The following is a 27,068-nucleotide window of genomic DNA, read 5'->3' as shown; positions in this document are numbered from 1 at the left end:
AGTTGGGGGGATGAGAGGACCCCAGGAGACTTCCATCCGGACCGTGAAGCCTTTTGACACAACTGGGAAACATGTATAAATGATATGTGTATTTATCTTGTCAATGAATGAATTTTGGCAGAATGAAGCCAGCTCTGTAGAGCTGTATGGGTCCTGCGGAAGCGTGCGTATGTTCACACATCCCTATGTTCCCACATTTCTAAGATTTCTTTTCCAAAATTAGGCCCTATGTTCCTTTTTCATGAATCTGTATCAGATTTTATCCCCCTTTCTCCCAATTCGGTAGCCAATTACACCCAACCTATTATCCAGTAGCAATGGACTACAGATGGAATGTAACCCTAACCCTAACATAGGGCCTAATTTTAAGAAAAATCTTAGAAATGTGGGAACATAGGGCCTAAATTTCAGTGAAAACTAATTTCTTAGAAATGTGGGAACATAATACTGTGGGACCATAGGGCTGTGGGAACATAGGACTGTAGGAACATAGGACTGTGGGACCATAGGGCTGTGGGAACATAGGACTGTGGGAACATAGGGCTGTGGGACCATAGGGCTGTGGGAACATAGGGCTGTGGAACCATTGGGCTGTGGGAACATAGGGCTGTGGAACCATTGGACTGTGGGGAACATAGGGCTGTGGGACCATAGGACTGTGGGAACATAGGGCTGTGGAACCATTGGGCTGTGGGAACATAGGGCTGTGGGACCATAGGACTGTGGGAACATAGGGCTGTGGAACCATTGGGCTGTGGGAACATAGGGCTGACCCCGGTCCTGCGACCGCCTGCAACCGTTCTCTTTTGTCTTAATCAAATACATCCATGCCTGCAACTGTTTGTTGCCGTTGTTAGGTTGCAAAAACATGCGGTAGAGACGTGAGCTGACCGAGGTACACAGGTACACAACACAATAAAGGAACATAGCATTATCAAAATATAGAAAAGTTGACAGTGAAAACCGAGTCTTCGGAGGTGAGTGGACAGAATAGTACGCGTTAAATCTTCCCGCTATGAGTTCTACGAGGCCGGTCTGTTGTCAAAAGTGCCACTAGGAAACTAGACACAGACACTTGGAGAAAATGTAGCCATGCATTCTTAAGTCAGGACACAGAGAAGCTATGTGCCCAAAGCCCAATAAGAGCGACCTATATGAGTCCAGCAGGCATATGCGTGTTTGTTTTTCCATTCATCATATGGAATATATGCAATATAGGCTAGGCAATGTATTTTTGTACTTCTAACTTTAAGTGATTATTAGCACTTTATTTAGTTTTCCTTTTGAGGTTTTATTTTTAGGACTAAAAGGAATATTTAAAAAGCAAATTTCGATCTAATGTATTTAAGGGCACTGTGTTTTTGCCTCTTTGAGTTTAAAAATGTTGACAAAACTGATCACTTTAGTGTTATAATAAGTATTATTAGTATATAGTATATATTAGTAGGTATGGAATTCTTCGGACCTATGCGCGGGCAGAGGGTTGACTTACTGGACCTCTTGCAATTTAAATAGAATACCCCTGCTATAGTGTGTAGTTTCTGTCTCCCCCATGAGGAGTTCTAAGTAATGACGACAAAACTGTCGGCGCGTCAACATGACACAAGCCTTCCGTGATCATGCACGCACCCCCACCCCTTGTACACCCAGTTGCTAGTAGCCAAGGAGGACAGGGAGGATTAAAAAAACATGATGGACTCTTCAGAAGAGGTCATTATCTTCCCTCGAGTTTCTGCGCAGGAAAGTCTCCGGACGCCCCAATCTTCTGAACATAGTCCTACTGAGAAATCCAGAGAGAGTTGTGTGGAGCTGATAGTCTTCATTAGCTTTGGAGCAACTCATTTGGCAATGGCTGGAATGTAACGGACGTTCATTAATATCAAAAAGTTACAGACTAAAGCTTTAAATAAACCATTGAGCCAGATATCCTGACTTTTTATCCCTAGTATGAGTCACGTCTCCAAAACCTTGCATCATACACTTCCCATGATGCAACTTGATAACACCTTGGATAAGACTCCCTGCCGGTTCAGCACCCACATCTTTCAAACACCACACCCATTTGAAGAAGAAGGGGAAACTGAGGTGATGACATGATGTCATGATGTTTCTCTACATTTTTATGATTTTTTTGCACACTAACACTTAAAATGTATTTTTGATTTTGTATGTCTTCATTAGTGTATGCACTTTGGTTGTGGTTTTTATATAAGCCGTTACAGGTTTCTACCACACCCTCACATTTCTTTGTATTTTTTCAATGTAATTTGGTTTTTATGTTCTGTGAAACAGATAAACTAAAGTAATAAACAAAATAAATATTCAAATGTATTTTATTTTGAAATCGAAAAAACTTGGTTCATTTTAAGTACATACTGTACATGTATAGAGACCAGAGCTGTGTTACTGATCCAGATTTTGGTTTTGAGTGACTGGAGTCTTTTTGCTTTGGGAGGAATTTGAGGGTTGACTGGGAGGAAAGAGTTTATTAGAGTTCTTAGACGGACTCTCAGCGTCCGGGCTTCATGACTCAGAGTAGCAGAGGAGAGGTTAGCTCCATTTCTAAAGGCTGTATGTTCACTTCTTTCTAGCTGCTCCTTCTCTTGGACTGGTTCTGTGTAACCATATAGTTTGTATAGCACAGATACAACTGAAGCATCCCCTCCTTTGGATCCTTGAACTTCCCTAAGGCTTTTCTATCAATCAATCAATGTTTTTATCATCAGCATTGCCATCTCGAGTCACTTTCAGACTGACTTTGGCTATCAACTTTTCGGCAGTTGTATCTTTTTTTATTTGTGTTGTGCTAAATCTGCTCAAACATGAAGTTCCTAACCAGTTTGTTTCTTTCACATTTGTAGAAAGTACTAGCCTGGATGCCAGCCGAACTTAGCCCCGCCCACAACATTTGAGGTCGGGAAGTTCATTCTGGACTTGATCCGTTGTGGAGCAACTATGTTCGAACCAGAGCTGTTCGGACCAATCAAATTGTCAGGGCGGGCTTTATACGATGATGGATCAACAGTTACAACAAAGATGGCTGCCGCTGGAGAATTGAGATGTGTAGATTCCGCCATCACGTCTGTTGTAGAAGGTATCGACAGCGCATTCATTTTAAAAGAGGAACAGAGAACCGCGATCAAGGCATGTGTCGATCGGAAAGATGTTTTTGCCGTCCTTCCTCCAGGATTCGACTCAACATACGTCACATACTCCGTTGCTCTGATTGGTTGTAGGTCTATCCAATTGAGTGCAGAGGCATTTTCTTTTCTGGTTTGGTTGAAACGCGCCCCATAATCACAGCCCAATGGAGCAGCATCAGACTCATATTCTGACTAGAATCTGAGTATGACCACGTCAGGCTAAGAAAGTACTGTACTTCTAATTGAGACTGTCCATAGTTAATGTGATTTTTATTCTGCAGTTTTGCTTACATATTTAATGCTTGCTATGTTGCATACGTGTTTAATGCTTGTTAATGTAAAAAGCCAGTAGTGCACTTTGTATTGCAGAAGTGTGTACTGTAGGCCTATGTAAAAACATCCAGATACAACGTCACATTGTCCACTGGCCCACAGTGGGAAAAAAGCTTTAACTCTTTTTATCAAAACAAGTACATATTTATTGTGTATTTGCTAATAAAACCCTCTAGTGGGACTTCAAATGTTCCCACAGTGAAGAAGTTCATCTATATTTCATTAACATGGATGCTTTATTCAGTTTATTATTTCACATTGACTCATAACTATTGTAATAATGGTGAAGTATAACATGCCCAGCTGAATATTTAGACAACCACGGATAATGGCCGTGTACACAAACACACACACATACACACACACACACACGCACACACACACACACACACACTGGTTGTAATGACTACAGATACTTGATGATGCAGGGAGTATATGTTAATTTACAGAAATTGTGAAATAATTATCATCACATTTATTCAACGGTTTCTAACTCTGTAAATATGTATCACTATAGTTTACTTTTAGATATAGCAGAACAACCCATATTTGCAACCCTTTTTACATGATTTAAGAATGAAATTATGAATTATTATTATTTATTTCCCTGTCCCTATAGATAGACTTTTAAATCATATGTCGAGATTACAGTAACCCAGTTTCCTGAAATGTGGTGGACATTTAGAATTTGGAGGACCAGCCAATAGATTTTGGTAGCGATCTCTAAACCTGTGATTTCAATTACACTATACACTACTATATAGTTATATTTTTCAAACCTTACTGAAAATATCTGCAACGGAAAAGTGATCCCAAATCCTTCAGAGCTGTCAGCAGGTCGCAGAGTTAGAAATGCAACAGCAGGTTGGAGTTTGATGAGGTTTATGTACGTGTGTGCTATCTCTATGCTTCATCCTATATCAATACTATACAGCTATATCAATACTATTTAAACAGTTGTACATTTTTATTCCCAACTTGTATATATTTTAAATTATTTGTTCTTATATTGTATCCTATTATTATTTCATGTATATTGTATCCTATTATTTCATGTATATTCTGTTTGCTGTGTGACTGATATTTTGCTGCTGGGATCAATAAAAATCTATCTATCTATCTATCTATCTATCTATCTATCTATCTATCTATCTATCTATCTATCTATCTATCTATCTATCTATCTATCTATCTATATTTATCCCATATACTAAAACTTTCTATATCAGAACTATAACATGAAGAAGTGACAAAAGTTAGAAAAAGCTACAAAAACGCAGGAAAAAAAATCTACAAAAACTATTTTGAAAAAAAGTGACCAAAAAAATCAGAAAAAGTGACAAAAAAAAACCCATCAAAAACATCGGCAAAGGTGACAAAAACAAAGAAATTGGGAAAAAAAAGTGAAAAAAAAATATTGGAAAAATCAACGAAAAACTTCAAAAATGTCGAGAAAATAGAAAAAGAACAACAAAATGTTGAAATTTTGACCCCGAAAAACACAAAGTTGCATGGTCAATGGGAAGATAACACAAGGGCTAAGAGTCTTAAAAGTAATTATTTATCACTGAATAGATATCATTAATCATGTATGGACAAAATTAAAGCAGCCTGACCCATCCGACACTTTGTTTTGGCATGAAAAATTGTATGTATTGTAATTGTATGTGCTTTTCATAACGTGGTCATAATTTAGGAGTCAGCCTGTGCCAGTGAGCCGTGTATCTGTAAACTCAGTATTTTTCATCTTCCCCACATACCTCAGGTGCAGTGAGGGGTAATCCGTGACAGATGCGGCAGGGGAAATGAAAACACTGAGGCATTAGGGGGGGAGCTGTCAGAGCTCTGAGTGTGTTGTGCAGAGCCGCGAGGACAGTGGTTCCAACAGGTTAATTGTCTGTTCCCACAACAAAACGGTCCTGTCCCAGATAGCTCGGTGCCGTGAAGACATCTTGTGACATCCATCGTTCCAGACCGGTGATTTAGCCTTTTCTCTTCCACCCCCACCTGCTCACCACGAGCCAACACACACACTAAACACACTCATGCTGACAGGGTCCACTCTGTCTGGCCCCCAGCTGTTTGGCCACAGATGGGTGGCTTCCTGTCAGAGTCTTTTCCAGATGTAAAGGGGTTTTTCCCTTTCTTTCACTGCCTTTCTTCTCCCCTCTTTCCCTCCCCTGAAGTGTTTTGTGTGTCTGTCCCAAATCATCAAAGCTCATATCTAGAATCCTATGAAGAGTTTTCTCTTTTGTCTCTTCACTCTCTTTTCTCTCCATCCTGCAGTATTTTGTGTGCCCGTTACAAATTGTTACATGTTATATATACATTTCGACTAAAACGTGGTTCTTAGTTTTCTTACTTTGTCTCTAAAAACGTATATTTCGAAGCTCAAACCCATGTTGAGGGATTAAATGCTCCTGAACTTACCGTGTAACACTGCACGAAACCATGCAACCCACATCCGCACTATTTAAAGCTTTATTTTTTTTTTTTTTTTTTTTTTTTTTTTTTTTTTTTTTTTTTTTTTTTTTTTTTTTTTTTTTTTTTTTTTTTTTTTTTTTTTTTTTTTTTTTTTTTTTTTTTTTTTTTTTTTTTTTTTTTTTTTTTTTTTTTTTTTTTTTTTTTATTTTTTTTTTTTTTTTTTTTTTTTTTTTTTTTTTTTTTTTTTTTTTTTTTTTTTTTTTTTTTTTTTTTTTTTTTTTTTTTTTAATTTTTTTATTTTTTTTTTTTTTTTTTTTTTAAAATTTTTTTTTAATTATGTGTAGTTTCTGTCTCTCCCATGAGGAATTCTAAGTAATGACGACAAAACTGTCCACATGATACAAGCCTTCAGTGATCATGCACGTGCCCCCACCCCTCATACACCCAGCTGCTAGTAGCCAAGGAGGACAGGGAGGATTAAAAAAACATGATGGACTCTTCAGAAGAAGTCATTATCTTCCCTCGAGTTTCTGCGCGGGAAAGTCTCCGGACGCCCCAATCTTCTGAACATAGTCCTACTGAGAAATCCAGAGAGAGTTGTGTGGAGCTGATAGTCTTCATTAGCTTTGGAGCAACTCATTTGGCAATGGCTGGAATGTAACAGACGTTCATTAATACCAAAAAGTTACGCACTAAAGCTTTAAATACTGATTTACCAACATATTGCAGTGCGTAATGAATATCATACCACTATGTGTAGTTGTAGAGGTAGCGAGTAGAGGTACAGTCCTGTACTCAAAGGGTCACTAGCAGTGGTGGAATGTAACTAAGTACATTTACTCTTTAAGTACTGTACTTAGGTCCAAATGTTGAGGTACTGGTACTTTACTTGAGTCTTTTCTTTTCATGCCACTTTCTACTTCTACTCCGCTACATTTCAGAGAGAAATATTGTACTTTTTACTCCACTACATTCATCTGTTACAGCTTTAGTTACTAGTTACTTTACACATTAAGATTTCTGCACACGAAACACATGTAGTTTATCAAACCTGATGTTTTATTCTAAAGTAAACTAGCCAACAATATAATGTCCTACAAGTCCAGCTGAGATGATTAGACCATTAAATACAGAATGCTTTGGACCCTCCTTTTAACTCTCTTTTTGACACTTTTGTAGCTTTTAAAAAAAATTGCTTTAAACTTTTTTTTTGGTTTGTGTCAGTGTGAATTTTCCTGGTTGAGTACTTTTACTTTTAATACTTTAAGTACATTTTCCTGATGATCCTTACATACTTTTACTTAAGTAACATTTTCAATGTAGGACTAATATTTTTACTGTGTGGTATTAGTACCTTTAGTACTGAAGTAAAGGATCTCAATACTTCTTCCGCCTCTGGTCACAAGCTTGAACCCTGTTAAAGGGAGTTTGTCAGTACATGCAACATTATTGTTGATCGAGGCACAGAAAGATTGGTTTCCTCCTTTACAAATTATGTATGAAAACCTCCACATTACAGGTCAAATGTTAGAAATTCATAATCAAACCTTCCCTGTCACTTTGCATTCCATCTTCTCCTTCTCCCCCATTACTTCTCTTCCCATTCTCTTTTCTTCTGTCTCCCTATCCCTCTTCACAATAAGGTGACACAGACAGGACCACACTGGCATATGGCTTAACAATAGCCGAGGCTGTTAAAATATTAACTTGCTCCACCTCATTAAGGCGCTCTAAGTCATGAAGCCCTTCTGTGAGGTAGCACTATAAACCACCGTCCAACCCCTTGGCCCTCTCAGCCCTGATGCTCGTCAGGCTAAAGCAGCAGCAGGATGTGCCCCCCAACCCCCCCCCCCCACTCCCCCCCGGAGCCTTCACAAAGGCCAGTATGGCATCGTTAATGGTGCATGTTGGCTTAAGATCGACCTGCATCTTAGCAGGAGATGCTCTATGAAATGGCGTCTATAGACACCCCCCAGGGGGGGCTGGAGTCTACAGGGGTGTTTTGTGTATGAGTGAATGCATGACTGTGTGTTTGTGCCGTGTGTAAAAGTGTTCAAGTGACCCTATAGGTGTGTATGTGTTAAGAGAAGAAAGCTTGGAGCAGAGGGGAGGGGGGAGGCGTGGTTAGGGGCTCTGAAGATATGCACACTTTGTACAATGAGCCACAATTTATGTTAAGAGGACGTTTTTTAAGCCAAGGACCCCTTAACTGAAAGAGAGACAGATCAGGGACCCCCTACTACATATATTGTATAAAATGAAGTTGCATATTAATCTGGTCCTACAATAACTTTTAGGGCAGCCTAAAGTGTTTATAGATACATTTTTTGCATAATACTAAGCTATTCAAATAAGCCTAATAATTGTTGGCATGATTTTAAAAATCATAATTTAATGTTAAACACACATGTGGAACAGTCAATCCTTTGGGATGAACTGTATCTGTGGATGGCTACCTTAGTGACTACCTAACCTATAGGCCAGTATGCCTAACATCAGTGGGGTTTTATATTTGCTAATTATATGTTGGAATCATGTTAAGACTTTTTAATTTTTGAAAACTTTAAAAAATTAACAATAATTTTGAGGCCCTGTGACTCTGAGGAGACCCTCCTGTTGAAGATCACTGCTGTAAAGGATTCCAAAAGCCACAAAAAAATGTGTCATATTTTTTTTGGGCTTATGACTTAAAAGACTAGAAAAATAGATCAGACAATTCGCCATAGGGTTGTGCGGCAGTGGGAGTGTCACTTAAATGGCCCATTTTTGTAACGTCCTGTTGTGTTCTTTAACCCCCCCAATGTAGCATAAGTAGACTTTATATTTCACAATTATTGTTTTCTGTCAGATCGCACTTGAAGGCAGCTTCATTTCACAGACAGAGAGAGAGAAAGATAAGAGACGGAGTGACTGGGGAAACAGTCAGCTGTTCCGCAAACTCCCGGGCAGTTCAGAGCTTGTGTTTGGTGTTTTAAAACTTTCTTGTGGCAGAAATAGAGGTTAATTTGATGTTTTCGTCTATGTACAAAAAGAGAATAATCAACTGTGACAGTTCAGTGACCCACCGGCAGACTCAACAAGCAGGATAAGTAATCCAAGTTTACTTAGAGGGCTCTATACAGGTCGGAAACAGGTAGGCATTCAGTGGAGGCAACAGGACCAAAGGGCTGAGGTAGGCAGACAAAGGTCTGAAATAGTACAGCTACCTGATGCTCTGGCAGAGAACTAGGGCTAGAGGGCAGACGTATACTAAAGGGGTAGTGAGGGGCAGGTGGGGCATGTACGACTGGCAAAAGGTGGGAGCACACTTGGTGGGAAATTTAGAAATGAATAAACAGGCAGGCATGGAGAATTAATCAGAAGACACAAATGATTGTGTTGATAATGCTGCTGTCGCCATAAAGGAGCAGCTTCCTCCAGGCTTGTCAGTGTGACGAAAGTGTAAACTGGAGATCAAGGGGCAGTCCAGGATGTCCCTGGTAGAAACCCCAGGAGTGAGACCTCCTAATCGACTTGGTACTGGAGGCCTCTTCCCTATGGCAAACGTGCAGAAGAAGCTACATGATAAAGACCAGCTGGCCGTCAATGAGCCAGTGGGGTGGTGGGATCCTGGAGGTGGAAACTAGAGGGCTTTCATTGATGGGATTGACTCGAGAGACAGGGAAGCTTGGATCTGGTTCACGCGCTCTGTCTGGCTGTCGAACTGAAGGGGAAAGCCAGAGGAGAGCCATGTGCACAGGTTAACGTACATCATTTATTTTCTGTCTGTAATCTAACCCTAACCCTAACATGTAGAGGGAAACCTGGGGCCTCAGTTGGATTCAATATCTTTTGGCCCGCCTGTGTGATCGGATCACATTTTGTAGAACTATTTCAACAGCGTCCTTTGGCATTTTAGATGACTTATAAAAACAGTCAATGCTGTCAAAATGGTGATATCACCCTCACAGAGGAGGCAAGTGAAGCCACAGGTGATGAGAGGCAGGAAGTGGCTGCAGAGGGTTAGCACCTGACCAAAGCTTTTTCCATTGTGGGCCACCAGAAGTGCTATGGAGTGCAGTTGATGCAGGGATGAATCGTGATGCAAGACAGGTTTCCCCAGCGGGACATGAAAACTATTAGCAGAACAATCAACTACAAATTAATTGAGATTACAGTTGTTCTCGATGGCCATCCACACTCCTGGGGAATTCTCTGACAAAGATTTGTGGGAAAGTAGTGGTACTAACATTATGTGGAACCAGGACAGTAAAATGGGACAGTAGGGTAATCCGCTTTGTTAAGGGAGAGGATCTGTCTGACTACACACTACTACGTAAACGTAGCAAAAAGATATGCAATTTTCAACTGAAACACAGTGTGGATGAAATGTAGCCTGAAACACAGCAAGGGTTTTGGTTAGTCTGAAAGACATTACCATATAAAGTGCCCACTGGGAGTGTTAAATGTCTCTCACTCATCTGTCATTCACTTATCCTGATCAAATCATAAGCGTCCCTGGGGTCAAGTTTCATAAAACTGGAGCCTGCTTGCAGTGGTTCCTAGACTGGGTAAACCCAGCCTGATCTGCCGGCGATTTGATTTCTCCCTGCAGCTCAGGCTGGAAAACTGTACGTTTATCTATCCTGCTTCTGTTACAAATCTGCAGGGACCAATCACAAACTGGCTTATCCACCTGCCGCCCTATTGGCGGGTTTAACACGATGACGATTGTTTACATTCATTATGGTGGCCACCGAAGGGCAGCAACCCGTTGAAGCTGCTGTCGCTGCTGTTTTAAAAGATTTCAAAGGCAAGTTTTCTCTGAAAACGGAACAGAAACTAATTCCTACAAAAAAAGGATGTGTTTGCCTTACTACCGACTGGCTTTGGTAAAAGCCTAATTTACCAGCTAGCCCCGCTGGTGGCCAAAAGAATGGAGCTCAGCTGTTCGTCACCCGGATCGTTGGTCTGATTGGTTGAGGGACTATCCAATTGCGTACAGAGTCATTTGAACTATGCCTGTTGATCACGCCTCTTGTGCAGTAGAAAATCCAGAGCAGACTCCCCAGACTAATGTTCAATCTTAAAAGATTGAGCTTGGTCTGGTGATAGCCAGACTAAGTGGTTCCAGAACAGAGGAGACATTTGGAGGGGCTACCTGTTCTTGACAGTAATGTCATCAGGGCTAAGGTAGTCAGTGTTGGGTTCAAGGCTCTTACCTTCCATTCCCACAAAGAAAAATAAACAGCTGTAGTACAGGGAGGAAAAAGGGCCAGATCATGCATCCATCTCTTCTCCCTCCCTCTCCCTTCTCCTCCTTCCCCCTCTTTTCACCCCCCCCCCACTCTTCGTTTCTCCTCTTCTTCCCTGTCACTGATCCCTTTCTTTTCAAGGCTCCTCCCTCTCTCCACGATCCATTGCGTTGGGTTTAACTCCCTAAGCGTCAATCAACACCACTTCCTTTCTCGTCTCCCCCCTCCACCTTCACCATCTCACCATCAACATTTCAATCATGTCTTTTAATGGAACCTTGAGTCTTACAAGAAGGTAGTGACAGTGTGACCGTGTTCTGAATCTGGTCAGAGTGTGCTGGGTCCATGTGTGGCCAGATCGCTCAGTGAAAGATCTGTTAATTTGATTTCCATCCACAAACAGACTCGCCAAACAGGAGCAGCCAGTTAACAATTGAGTTTGATTAGTCAGTAGGCAGAATACAGGTAAGCAAAGAGCTGTGGCCAGGAGGCAGTCGAGTCACAAGTCAGAGTCAATTCTCGAGTCCCCAGTGTTTGAGACCGAGTCCAAGTCTGAGTCACCAAAGGAGTCTGAGTCCAGTCACCATTACCTGAGTTTGAGTCCGATTCGAGTCACAAGTCCAGAGAATAGCGACTCGAGTCCAAGCCTATTACACATAAAAGTATTCAGAAACTTCATCCAACTTCTGAGTCCTATTTCAAGAATGCTCGAGTTCGATTTCCTAAATCGTCGAGTCCAAGTCATCAGTGTCCAAAAGCCTGGAAGAGCTGATTTGTGTGAACTTGAGGTCAGCAAGTTACCTTGCATGGCAGCTGGTCGCCGGATCACATATTACACGAAAATCCATCTTGTCAGGTTTCAAGTAGTCTCGCATTGCCAGACCTTCCTCCACAGCGCTGTGGAGGAGGGTCTGGCTAGTCCACACAGCATTCTGGGATGTAAGAAAAACCTGCTCTGGTTAATTGGCATTTATTTAAACCAATCGCAATCATCATGGTACGGAGCAACGGCTCTTCTGCAAAATAGCCTCGGGAAGGAACTTGTTTTGGTGGAACATGAGTACGATCAAAAGTAGTTTTAGTTGTGCAACAGAAAACTCAGATTGGACAGATAGTCTAGCTAGCTGTCTGGATTTACCCTGCAGAGATCTGAGGAGTCCTCATAAATCCATCGGAGTTTAGAACGCCAACACAAAGATAGAGGAAGATGACGGACATCAAGCCTAAATGAGGGACATCTGGTGGAATTTCTGGAGGCACCGGAGCAATCCCAGAAGTGGAACGTCGTGGATATAGACCAGGCTTGTCTTGCCACTTTGGTCCAAACAGCAGCGGACCAAACCACTCAGCATTCTGTGAGGGGCTACTGGCAGCTACGGTTGTGGTTTAGGTGTGTGATGACCACAACTGTTCGTTCAAAAGAATAATGGCCATGTCAGACAGATGGTTCTTCCAATCACCTACCAAATATTTTATGAAAGTGCCTGTCCTGTTTCCATTGATGACTTTTCAGCTGGTTCTGTGTAACAAACCATCAGCCATGTCAAGTTAGTCAGCAAGTATCCCAGTATGCATTAGACATCTGGCAACTTTTAAAATTTCTGTACTACAAATTCTATCATGTCAGTAAATTTAGTTTTGAAGCACCTTTCTACTTTGTAAGATTGTCTGCATGGATGGCCGGATATCGATGCTGGCTGGTTGATTTTAGTACTCTCATCACATACACTTTTTTTTTCGTCCTACCCATTTACCCAACCTTTGTAACCACCCAGTGACAACCGTCCTCAAAAAGTGAATTACATTCTGTAAATCCTCCCAGTATGAGCTCGCGTTGTGTCTTTAACACAACAGCTGTTCGTTCAAAGAAACTTCGCCTCCTCCTCCTCCGTCTCCATCTCTGTCTCTTCTCGCCCATCACTCCCCCCCGTCTCCACCTCTTCCCTGCCACTGAACCCTGCCTTTTGTGAGCCTCCTTCCCCTCTCCATGAGCAAGGCTATAGGGGATTAACTCCCCAAGTGTCAATCAATACTGTTTTTCCTTTCTCTTTCACCCCTCCTCCACCACCTCCACCTTTCTCCAGTCTTTTAATTGAACATCGAGTCTTGCGCGGAGGGAACGGATGGTGTCTCCCCCCTTCATTCCAACATTTGATGCCTCCTTTCCTTCTCTACCTCTTTTTCCTCCCCCTCCACCTCCTTCCTTTCAGGCTTGTTTGCACATCTCTGGGTTTGCCGTGTTTGGAAACAGAGGGATGAAGAAGAAGGAGAAGAGGGAGAAAAGAAATGCCAGGAGGGCTGGAGAGGGAGGGAAAGAAGCCCAAAGCACAGGCGAAGGTGTAAAAGTTTAATAAACATCAAGAGCTCTCACTTTTGAGGGAGGATGAGTGGTGACGATGTGTTTCCTGCCTGTTTATTTTATGACTTCATTTGTGTGTGTGTGTGTGTGTGTGTGTGTGTGTGTGTGTGTGAGGCTGGTATGGTCAATGTCTCCCTCTTTCTCTGTTGTCCTCCATTAACCAGGCACTGAGCCTTGTTTTCAATTATTCACCGTGATAAACGAGATAATCCGCATTAATACACCTGTGGTTAGTTCACACATATTTCGTCATACATGGCTGACAAGGTGTAAATCCGGCTGATGTGATAGCTTACAGTATACATAGCGCCCGGTAGTGTGAGAGAATAAAACCCTTTTTGTCCGCTCCTCTTGTTGAGGTGTGCAGCAGAAAGAAAGAGATCTAAAGCCTCACATGAAATGTTGCGTGTTCAGTCAGGAAACTGAGCCGTATTTACATTCACCTAGCTTGAATGCGCTCTGACCCTTTCATGTTGTTTCTTTTCAAGGGGCCAACTATTTACTTTCTACTTTCCAAAAGTGATTTCATTTTTCATTTTCACACTATTTGACACCTTATGTTTGTGTTGGCTGCTTTTTTTTTTTTTTTTCGGAGCAGGAGGGAGAGTGCCTTGAAGCAAATACTATTTTGAAACTAAACAAAAGGTTTCCAAAGGGCTTTCAAACATTCTCTATCTACTGTATATACACAAGCAATGCCTCAAACTGGCATCTGAAGTCTGGTATTCATATCATGGTCAGCCTGGTCGCTAATAAAGGCCATTTAAAAGTAATTCAGGGGTTGGAATTACTTGCATTACAGCAGGCAACAGTGCTACATTTACTATGATGTAAAGACAGAATAATAGAATGATAAATTCCATCAGTACAATACAAAGTCATGTCATACTCGCCACTCTGCTGCTCTCGCTTTCTCTTTTTAGCAGAAATATTCAACACATTCTCATGAACGGGTCCGTATGATATCGTACGGAAATGTTCGCACACCAAAACGTAAGATATCCCAAGAAATTAGGAGACCGAAGGCTGGTCACGTGATTCCGGCTAGCTAAGAGCTCCATGACGCCGAGCGGCAGCTGCTAGTTGTTTAAAGGGGAAATATGCAGTTTTTATTTTTATTTAACTGAACATCTTCAGAGTCATTGGAATGGTTATATGACTTTTTTCGGGTTGAATGGTGGTCGTCTCCCTCCCCCCTAGCACCTGTGAGAGGAAAACCCCCCCCTTGCAACTTTCGGCCAGCGAGTCACCGGCCTCAGCATCAAGTTTGTCTCATGTGATATCAGGTCTCACCATGTAATGAATTGCTTCAAGGCTAACAAGGTAGCGATGGAGTTTTTCACACTATCATCATGGCTGAGCCGGCAAAAAAGAAGCAGAAAGCTAGGAAAGCATTGTCGGAGGAACAGAGAAAGAGGAAACGGCAGACTGACCGAGAGAGGAGTCAGACCCCTGTAAACATAGGAGCTGTCAAATATCTATTCTGAAGCTGTAGGGGGGGCTCTATAGAGAAACCTGTCAGCAAAAAGAGAGAAAACAGAGAAGAAATGGCCAAAACTAAATAGCGCACTTACAGACCTCCGTTGTATCAGCGGTAGTTGGTGGTTAGTTACCCGAGAATAAGTGACTTTGAAAGCACCGCGAGCTGCCGGTCTTTTCGGCGGACATTACGATTCAAAATAGTCCACAAAATATGAGCATTTTGCTGGGACAAAAGTTAAGATAAGACACCAAAACGACTAGTTATGATTAGTAAAAAGATCATGGTGTGGATTAAAAGAAGAAGAAGAAAGTCCTGAGTGTTAATGCCCACCCATTCTCCCTACGTTCTTATACAGCAGCCGTCAACGCTTACGGATTACAGTGCCTCACTTTTTGTAGCTTTTTGAACGAATAGTTCATGAGAACAAGCGGAAATATTAGACTCATTACTGGGCCGTTTCAGCCACTGAATAACTCAACATTGATTGAGAAAAATGGCAAAGTGGAATGAGTGGAATGTAGGCTACATTATACTGATTTAGGAAGACAACAGGTAAACATTAAGGTTGTTTTGAGGTTTTAGTTACAGTTTTTTTGGATTGCTTAAGCACGATTTTCAAAACAGGGCCCCTGTTTTCAAAACACTACACACAATTAGCACAACCACACACCCAATTAGCAAAACACTACAGATCCTTTGCATAATTAAACACTTGTAAAAACTATACACTTTTGTTTAAAAACCACACTTTGTTACCATATGAAACACACACGTTTCATATACTATACTCTGTTTGCACGAGTTACACTCTTCTGTGATAAACCTAAAAACATTTTAGCACTTCTACTTCCCTATGATTAGAGTAGGCTACCATCAACAAAGTACAAATATAATGTCAATTCACCAAACACTACACAAGACCAATGTTGCAGATTGAAGAAACTCATTTATTTCTAACACCCCAAAATGTTGACATGGAGATTCATAATACTGTAACAAAATGTCACTTGTATTGTACTGTAAGTTTACTGTAAAAAAAAGACAAAATTAGACTGGTCTTTTTTGCTTTTGCTGTCTTTGCTTCATAAAACTCCACAAAAGAAGCAAGGTTAGTATTAATAACCCACACAAAAAAAAAAAAAAAAAAAAAAAATAAAATAACTTTTTTTTTTTCTTCTCTCTTCTTCTTCTCCCCCTTCTTTTGGGGGGTGGGGGGGGGGGCTCCCTGCGGCAGCCGACAAAAAAAATATTTTCCCCCCCCCCGCCCGAAAAACTCTTCTATAGGGTTGAGGAATGGAGAGTATGGAGGAAGATATAGGACGGTGAAATGTGGATGTTGCTGAAACCAGTTCTGAACCAGAGGCAGAGCGGTGGAAAGACACATTGTCCCAGACAACAATGTGTTGCATATGATCGATTTGATTTGCTCGTGTTATGTTGCGCAATTGGTCCAAGAACGTAAGTATGAGTGCTGTGTTGTAAGGGCCCATATGGGCATGGCGGTGGAGGACCCCATTCTGTGTAATGGCTGGGTGTTATATTACCCCCACGTTGCCCTGGGACATGGACTATAGCCCTGGGGCCAATGATGTTTCTTCCCCTCCTTCGTGTTCTCGTCAGGTTGAACCCAGCCTCATCTACGTAAATGAACTCATGCTGGATCTCCTCTCCATCCATTCGTAAAACTCTCTGAAGAACAGTGTCAGGCAAAATTGTGTAGTTTAGTGTAGATGTAGTATACATATTACAGTACAGTAAAAGATTATGAGACAGTATGCAAGATCACACTGCTAAAGTGAATACACACCTCTGCATAATCATGCCGCAGTCGTTTCACCCTTTTGGAATTTCGCTCGAAAGGCACTCGATAAATTTGCTTCATTTGAATATGTTTTTTTTTTTGGATGCGTGCCAGTGGTGATTTTGAGACCTGCTGGATATCGTTGAAACTGGCGTGGTCATTGACAATGTTAGTTTGGAGCTGATTGAGTGTTATAGCATTGTTGGCCAAAACCATGTTTCCTATCTCCCTCTCTTGCTGTTCTGTGAACATAGGAGGCCTTCCCCCTTGTCGTTCCCGACCCTCAATCCTATGTAGATACAAACAGTATACAATAGTACAGTAATTTCACAGGAAAAGGTAACAGAAGTGCTGATAGTGAATAGAATACAGTACTGTAAGCAGTTACTGAAACCGTGCAGATGTTTTTGATATGATGATATTTTTACAATACCTATTTTCCAGTCGAAATGTTCTTATCACACTTGCCACTGTATCGGCTTAGATTTGGCCGTACTCGCAGTCCAGCCTCCCTCAGCGTCAGGCCGTGGTTGACAACGTGGTCAACCAGTGTTGCCCGGATCTCATTTGTCAGATTCTGACAGATTCTGCTGCTTTTAATAGTGCTTATACACCTGATTGGTGTGTCTACAATTAAGCAAACAAGTGTTTGCACACCTGATGACTGTGTTGAACCTATTGGTTGGACGGTGCGGTAATTTGACAGTCAGTGCTTTGGTATTGCAAGGAAGTGATTTCATGATAGATTTTTGTGTGTAATGTATGTTAAGTGTGTTTAGTGTTTTGCAAATCACTGTGTGTAGAGTTTTGCAACAAGTGTGAGGTTGACAATGTGCTTATAGTTGTGCAAATATGGGCTGATGTTTTGCTTCTTGAGTGTACGGTTTTGCTAATAGTGTACTACTTTTAATTTTAGTGTGTAAGCTATCCAAAAAAACTGTAACATGGGAACATGGGAATTAAGAAATAATATAAATGTGGTTGGAACGTGCTGGCTTGGACTTTAATATAAGCATGTGTCTAATATTAAAGACTACTGAGGTAAATAATTTTGATTTTACAGTATCCGGATTTTTTTTGTGACTGTTTAAATTGTATTTCACCCTTCCCAGAGAGCAGGAAACTTGGGATTAACAACGGGAGTGATGTAAGATGTATCAAGGCCATAGACTGCTGCTCCACCAGGAGGACCTGTATGACAATTTCTGTTTCTTCTTCCTTCCTGGGGGAATCAATTGTATTCCTTTCTGTGCTTTCTCTCCCCGGCCCAGACTCTCCTGAGTAACGGCGAGCTGACACTTCCAGCTAATCACAGCTGAGCGCTATCACATAATCTGAGTATATCATATTCTCTTCCTCCGGGATCCGAGGTCAGCAACAACTGCACCGACAACACTCAGGATCAGCGTTATCACAGCGCATCTAACCTTTCCTTTGATTTTGGACCTTCTCCTACTTAGTCTAATGTTACAGCGAGCAGAAACACGCTTCCATTTCAGTCTCCCTGCAGTGATGAAAAGCAGCAGCGTTCGCACTAACGGGCTCTCAGACAGACAGAGGATTCAGGCTTGGCTGAGCTAAAACACGCTCGGGTTAGTGCCCAGCCTGCTAACAACCCCTGATAACAATCAATGGAGGATCAATAAAAATCAATGGAAGCTAATGGTGAAGAGCTTTTTTCCTCTTAAAGGTCAGTTTGCATTGTGGGTCGCTATCAGACCATCAGCAGCATCACTGGACCATTAACCCCTGAGGGATCTCCCAGGAGACTCCGAATTAGAAAACAGATGTTTGAGTTCATCACCTGGTGATCGGGATGTTCAGTCTGTTTGTGGAGAGGGGGGGGTGCTGTATGTCCATTTATACAAGGCTAATAACTGACAGTGAGGAGAAAAGGAGGGGTGAATGATTAATAATAAGTTTTTATTAATGCCAATAGTCTACAGCAGGCGTGTCCAAAGTCCGGCCGGGGGGGCCAATCACGGCCCGCAGCCTGCGGCCCACAGCCTCGGTTTGTGAAGGATAAGAGCAAGAGTCATATGTAGTAAGCTTAAATGTTAACAAACTTTGCATTACTTATAATAAGTCATGTTTAAAATGAACATGAGGTTGTATTTATATAAGTTGAAGGTATTCCATATGTTTGGTTATCAGACGTAAAAGTAAGGCAGAATTTTTTTAGTTTTCTTTAGATTTCTTCATGCCTGAGTGGTGTTGATTTGGTTGCATTACCATTTAAAAAAAAAAAAAAAAAAGGTAATTGTGACAAGAAAAATATAAATTGTTATAGATCAGTGCATTTGTATTTAACTTTTATTGTTAAAAAAAAAAAAGAAAAGTCAGAAGGGACCATTGGATCAAATCTGGCACTCTTTAAAAAAACGCTTACACTTTACTTGAAGGTATCTACATAAGAGCGACATGACACTGTCATGAACCTGTCATAACAAGTCATAAATGTTGACGCTGTTCTGTCAGACAGTGTCATTCGGTTTTTGCCATGACAAGTTAGGGTTAGGGTTAGGGTTAGGGTTAGGGTTAGGGTTAGGGTTAGGGTTAGGGTTCATGTGTCATGACTGTGTCATGTGTTCATGACAGTGTCATGTCACTCTTATGTAGATACCTTCAAGTACAGTGTTACCAAATAAAAAGAAGTTAAGGTGAAAACACAAGACCTTTACCCAGGAAACGGGTGTTCTTGTCCCGGGAGTACTACTACTACTACTACTACGTACCACAATATTTTTTCTAATCTTAACTAGTAAATGTAAATGGACTGTTTTTATATAGCGCTTTTCTAGTCTTAACGACTACTCAAAGTGCTTTTACATAGTACAGGAACCATTCACCATTTACACACATTCACACACTGTGGCCGAGGCTGCCGTACAAGGTGCCACCTGCTCATCAGATAAACACTCACACACATTTAGCCGAGGCCGCCGCACTCAGGTCGGGGTCCGTATCTTTTTGTGCCAGGCCCGGTTGAGGTTACCAGGGGCCCATACCCTATCATCCCCGCCGAGACGGCACCCACACAGCGTCACCGTCAGCCCTCGGACAAAGGGAGCGCGTTGACTCGGGGACGGAGCTCCGCGGTCGATAAAAAGGCGTGCAGGAAACAAAAACCTTGAAAAAATGATATACGACCCTGCCAAATCACAGACATGGCCGATTCACACAGGATTTAGATCACAGACAACCTCCGTAAATATTACAAATGACTAGAGGTCACCAGGTAATACTGATCCCGTGCGAATAGGGCTTATGAGCAAAAAGCGGGGGCAAAACGTTATCCGAAAGAAAAACAAAAAATGATAAATCTTGGTTGGATACTTCCTATTCTATTGACTTTAAAGGAAGTGCTTTGTTTCGGCTACCCCCTTTATGTCTCTACCTGCCACAGTGACAAAGTACTTCCCTAATTCAAAGGCCAAACTCTGCCCTGTACCTCTCCAGGTCAGCACCCAACCTAAAAGGCCGGATTAAAGGTTGACTTCTTCGGTGAAATGAAGATCTGACAGCCGCTGGGTTTGTGTTATGGCTCACTCTGCGATGTGTACCTTCCTTTTAGCACTTGGCTGCTTGTATGTAGTCAAGGTGTGAAGGTGCTTAATCCTGCTCTTCACGGCTTTGTGATCCTCATCTCTGAGCAAACACCAGGCACAGGGAGGTCTGCAAATACACACACACACACACACACACACACACACAAACACACAGGCATATACAGACACACACACACACACACACAAACACACAGGCATATACAGACACACACACACACACAGGCACACACGGACAGACACACACGCGGGCACACATACACACGCGCATACATACACACACGCACACAGGCACACACACACACACACACACACACACACTCACACAACACACAATACACACACACACAAAAACACACACACACACACACACACACACACACACACACACAACACACACACACACACACACAAAAACACACACACACACAGACACACACACATACACACACACACACATACAACACACACACACACACAGACACACACACACACACAGACACACACACACAATACAAACACACACACAAAAACACACACACACAGACACACACACATACACACACACACTCATACAACACACACACACACACAGACACACACACACACAGAGACACACACACACTCACACATACACACACACACAAAAGTTTATGTAGGAGAGCAGGGCGAAGTACCATTTTCAGAAAAAATATTTTAAAAGATATTGTTTTAGACAGAGATATATTTTTGTGTGGTCAATAACTCACAAGTGTGGTCTATAATAGGTGGTATTTTGTACAAATGTCAATGATCATATATTTATTTGAACATAGTTGCACATTGTTACTTTCGACCCCATCAGTAGGACTAGTAACACACAGGTGGGTCAAAGTAACACAACAATACAAGTGTTTTTTATTACTCTTGTTTTCATTAAATATATCTCTATAACTTTGTTATATGTAACTGCAAACATATTTTGTCCTTTATCTTTGCAAAAAATATTAAATTACATTTTCATTTAAAATTTCAGTTTCATCAAATGTTCAAATATAAGACAGTAACCTTTGTTTTATTATAATATTTTTTTATTGGCAATGTCAATCCATTTTATAACATTCAACAGTATGAAGAATATGAATTACTAAATTAGCATAAAATTCAAAATAATCTATCAGTAGTATGTTTTTATGTGTAATTCAAAATGTGCATAAAACATTGTGGAAACACAAAAATGCATAGGTGGAGGTGGAGGTGGAAGCTAAGGTATGGCTAACCTAATGTGAGGGATAAAATGTGAGGGTGACACCCAAAATCAGTGTTCCTCAATGTTCTTAGTGACCAGAAACAGCTTTGCAGACAGTGGAGAAATCAAATGTAATGTCAATAAAAATTTGTAAAATGATTATTTAAAGAATATACAAATCTCACATTTTGATAAGCATTTAACTGGTTATAGTAGAGCTGTGTAAGTGAGTCATTTTTGTTTTACTGTAACGTTACTACACTAACCTCCTAGGAGACAGCCAAAATAAATATCACTGCCCTCTTAATATAAGCCTCCAGCTTCCTCTCTTGGTCCACAGAGAAGACTTTGGTGTGTGACCTGTACCCTGGTGGTCTAGTCTTCTCCTGCTGTTCTCTGCCCTCCTGCAGTATCGAGACAAGTGACATGGCATATGCCATGCGACTTTGCAGCTGCCCTAAGACTAATGTGTCTTACAGATATGTCCAGAAAGCCCTCTCATACACATCTGGCTGATCAGACTCTGTCTGTCTTTCTGCCCTCACTCTTGGCATATTCTGTTGGTATAATATGACATAAACATGTTTTAATAAACTCTGCAACACAGAGAAAATCACCTTATTAGCGGGATGAAAGTAACAAGTGTTACTTTGTCCACTGAACTCCGACATTTAAACCCGATTACTTGTATACTGCTCTGACAAGACAAACTTGTCATATGTGTTACAGCACTAAATAACCTGTAGATTGATTATTACTGTGACACATGAACGAGAAACACAACTTGTAAATAGAAAAAGTACCGCTTCAGTAATTTACTTACCGTACTTCGAAAACAGCTTTCAGGACATAACAACGGGAAAAATGATGAAATCACGTGAAATTTTGCGGCTCCGTCACTGGCTGCGTGCTGAAGTGCTGTCATAGCTTGGCAAATGTAGTCAGGGCTCAGAGAAAACACTTTGTTACTTTGTCCGTGTTACTTCCGGTCTCCCCTACATGTATTTTAACAAACAATGCAACAACTGAATGCACATTACCTACACATACTGTACCACTGAGATGTCTGCATGCAGGGACAGACACGCAGACACATCAACTTAAATGCACAACAAGTGAAACAAACTAAATGCACACACACACAAACACATTTTTGGAAGTTCTATTTGAAAAACATTAGAAAAGTTAATATTGGAAGTTATATCCATCTCTTGCTAATGTTATTCACGTAGAGGAGTGCATATACATCTGTGTAAAAGTTTTTTGTTAGATATGGAAATAATTGTAGTCACCAATATTAAAACCTTTACAAAATGCAGAAACCATGTGCATTTACAGTAAGATGGACAACAGGCAGAGCAAAAAGTGTTGTCGTTTATTGGGATCCCCATTAATTATTGCCTTGACAACAATTACTCTTTGCAACATTAACGTTACATCTAACAATGAAATTATATCAAAACCATACATATACAAAACATTAAGCAGGATATGGCTGTTAGTATTGTGTTCCCCAATTGTCAAGCGAAATTTGAGCAACCTTGAAATGTTGCAAAAAAAAAAGAAATGTAAATTAGGTGCGTTTCTATCACCTGGTTTGGAGGGAATAAACTCTACAGTACAGTTTGGTCAGAAGTTGGCACTATAGACGACGCATGGCTGTAACCCTCCAGAAAAAAAGAGTAGAAGAAGAAGAGGTTGGGAAGACGCCGACAGCGGAACAGCTGACCAGTCCTATGAGTTAAATGTTTGCTATGTCCGAACTAATCTGGGAAGGGGTTTTCATATCCCGTTTAGAGCCTCAACCCTCACTTCGTGACTTGGAATAAGGGCAGGCGCCGTTTTTCTGCATGCACTGGGTGTACTGTGTGCTGCAGTAACTCAGAGACTGACTGGGGCATTATCAAACTCAAGAATCCGCTCTGTGTTTCAACCAAACTCTTCCCTCTCCACTCCTGCTCGGGCCGCAACTATGTCACTTGCACAAGTTTGCAGAGCCCGATTAGCCGGCCATATGCTCTGCAAAACTATAAGTGGGCATAGATAATGGATGGATGGAAATAATGCACTTCTAGCTGACGTCATTTGTAACAAATGGTTGAACCATGCAATAAACATTCATGGTGCAAACCACACGTGAACGCACACAGAGTATGCACACGTTCCTTTATGCACACAAACGTGCAACAACAGTGTTGACGCAGTATACACACTGCTAACCCTGCAATACAGACTCCTTCAGACAGATTAGAGCCAGCTGCGTGGTACAGATGTGGATTTATGTGCTTATACTGTGTGACCCTGAAATTAAATACAAAGGGTCTAAATATACAACATATACAGTACGTATCAGGGACATTCATTTACAGTATGAGTTTGGCCCATGTTAAAATACATGCAACAACATGTGAGCACACACATACAGTCACATACACACACACACAAACACACACACCCTCGCGCACACATTCTCACACACACACACACACACACACACACACACACACATACACAAACACAGACACACACACAAACACATACACACACATACACACACACACATACACAGCTACGTACACACACAAACACACACACCCTCACACACACATTCACACACACACACACACACACACACACACACACACACACACACACACACACACACACACACACATACACATACACATACACACACACAGCCACATACACAAACACACACACCCTCGCACACACACACACACACACTCACACACATGTTGAGCTATTCTGTTTAGTAGATATTTATCAGTAAGTGCAAACATGCAACATATTTGCTGGCCCTTATGTAATTTCAGTCAAATTTATGCAAACAACCACATTCAAAGATATTCCATCACCCAATAAGTTTTTATTTTCGTAAAAAGAAATACACTTTCACCGTCATAGCTTTCCAATCAATCCTCCTAAACCAGCAGTACATGTTTATACTCCACTGTAGTGAATTTACACTGTGGGGTAACTCTGTTTTAACTTTGTCATTATTTGGGTGAGCATGTTGTTACAGTAAAGCCATTTTTATGGGGTGGGGGGGGTGGACAGATGCGTGGCTGATTGGATCCAGGCTCACCATACTGATTGGAATGATAAAATGGGTCAATCCATGATGATGGCGCACTTCAAACGTAATTCATGGAGTTCCACTAAAGAATCCCTGATGAGGAACACGGTTACAATATGTTGGGAATTATTCTGGAGCGCAGGCAAAAGAAAAATGGAATCACTCCAGGATAAATGAGCTCATTAAACGCAAATTAGCACAACACTTTAGGTAGTACTGTAGAGTCTCGCTGTGCTGTAATATATGGCAGAAAAGCTCAAAGAAAAATGACTTTAATACAGTAAACCAATGTTAAAATGAACAGGGTTACAGTCAGGCCCAAGAAGATAAGATAACATAAGATAGATTGTATTGATCCCACCCTGGGGAAATTCCCTTGTTACAGCAGCAGAAGAACACACTACTGAAGAAAAGAAGAGTGCATCAGAAATGGTATTTAATTAAAATAAAACAACAGTGGCTGCATGCATGAGTACATTACATTTTGGGGCATTTCGGCCTTTAATGGAAAGGAGAGTTGTAGATGTGAAAGTGGGGAGAGAGAGAGAGGGGGAAGACACGCAGAAAAGGCCCGCAGGTTGGATTCATACCCTGGGCCGCTGTGGTAAGGACAACTTTTCTTTAAAATACGATCATTTTAAGCCTCTGGCACGCCGGTTTCCCATCTGGCAACGCCGTTCTGTGGCATCGATTCAGATAAACTGTCTGTTGTGAGACAATGTTATAGGAGTGCAATTCTAACACCCTACTCTTTTAAGTGAGACTTTTATACAGGGATTTAATTGTAATGGATTATTTGCCACTCACAGTTGATTTCTGTTTTCATGTCTTGATAGAGGAGCAGAGCAGAGTGATTGGGATGTTGTTTCACAGATTTTTTTTATTGATTTTTTTACTCAGAAAGTGCTTATTGTGAGTTGCAGAGTTACCCTGGTCTATGCGTTATCAACTATCACATATGACGCCTCTACTGGCCTGTCTGAGTGTGGAACTGGGAAAAATTACGTTAAAGTTATTTAGTTGTCCAGCCAAATGATTTATAGGTAGGACACTGGAAATCTGGCAATTAGGTGTTTTAGTAATTCTATTTAGTAATTATCTTGAGCTCAAATGTGACATTTTGACTTTTGACCTCCATTTTGAAGTTACTGTACTCTGTCTTTGTATTGTCTGCAAAAAATCACGCCAAGGCAAAACTCAGTAACCTCCACATTATCAATAATTGGTTGCTGATCACCATTTACAAAATCATTACAGTAACACCTGTATACAGTCTAGTGATCATGGCATTTATTTTTGAGGATTTACAATTATAGCCATCTACTTATTGCTATCCTGTACCCTAACTCAATTTGAGATTTCCAAAACAAAGTCAAAGAGCGGTGACTGGTGTTACGGTGTTCTGCCTTGGTTTCTCCTGGGCTTTTGGAAGTTACTGTTAAGACAACCCATTATTTCCTTGTAAAAACAACAGAAATTCACTCTAGATACTTATCCACATGATAAAGGATTGTCTTGAATGTCCCAAAAATATCATTCAAGTTACGGCCTTTTGCCTTTGCACGGCAGTGTAGCTGGAGCCACTGGGTGCCTTTTGTGAAGCGAGAGGAAGTGTGAGAGGAGAGGCTGAGCTGGATTAGCAGTGCTGTAAACACAAACACAGAGGTATCAGATGGATGAGTGGAGAAACTGAATACAAGATGATAAAAGTCGATTTGAAAGACAGACTTAATCTTCTTATCTCATTGGCCAGGATTTCAAGATTCCTATCACGCTCAATGTTTTTAACAAGTGCATCTTAACAAGTTAAAGAGTAATTTTCTTTATTTTCAACCCTATTTTCAATTCCACGTTTTTGTGTCTAAGTGACTGATAGGAACATAAGTCTTTGACATTGGTCCAGTATTAAGCATGAACTGCAATGTAACCCTATGGGGAAAATATGTATCATCAATTTGGTCCACTAAAAGTGATTTATTTTGTCAATGACAGGCTCCGATTATTATTCTGACAACATTAGGTCAGGAGACAAATCAGACTTCCGAGTACATATGGAACGCACGCTTTACCTTGAGGATAAATGCACCAACAGCTGTGGGGTTTGCTCAGCCCACTACATTCCTTCTGACCTGAAAGCAGTAAAGCACCTTGAAGTCCAAGGTAAATAAACTAAGGTGCTGGAACTTAAACCACAGGGAATAGAAAGAGAAAAGAGTGACCGAGCACAGCATTACAAGCCCTTGGCTGTGCGTGGAGAGAAACAGAGAGTGAGAGAGAACAATGGGGCAAAGGTTCCCGTCGCGAAAGGCTTGCAGAGGAGGAAGAGGCTGGCTGCTCAGGTCAGGTCGCCTCTGTTATCACAACAGCAGCTAGAGCAGCGCTAATGTGGGAAACGTAACA

The sequence above is a fragment of the Perca fluviatilis genome, chromosome 12 (genome assembly GCF_010015445.1).
Source record: "Perca fluviatilis chromosome 12, GENO_Pfluv_1.0, whole genome shotgun sequence".
In the NCBI taxonomy this organism is placed as follows: domain Eukaryota; kingdom Metazoa; phylum Chordata; class Actinopteri; order Perciformes; family Percidae; genus Perca; species Perca fluviatilis.
This window is presented reverse-complemented; position numbering follows the sequence as displayed.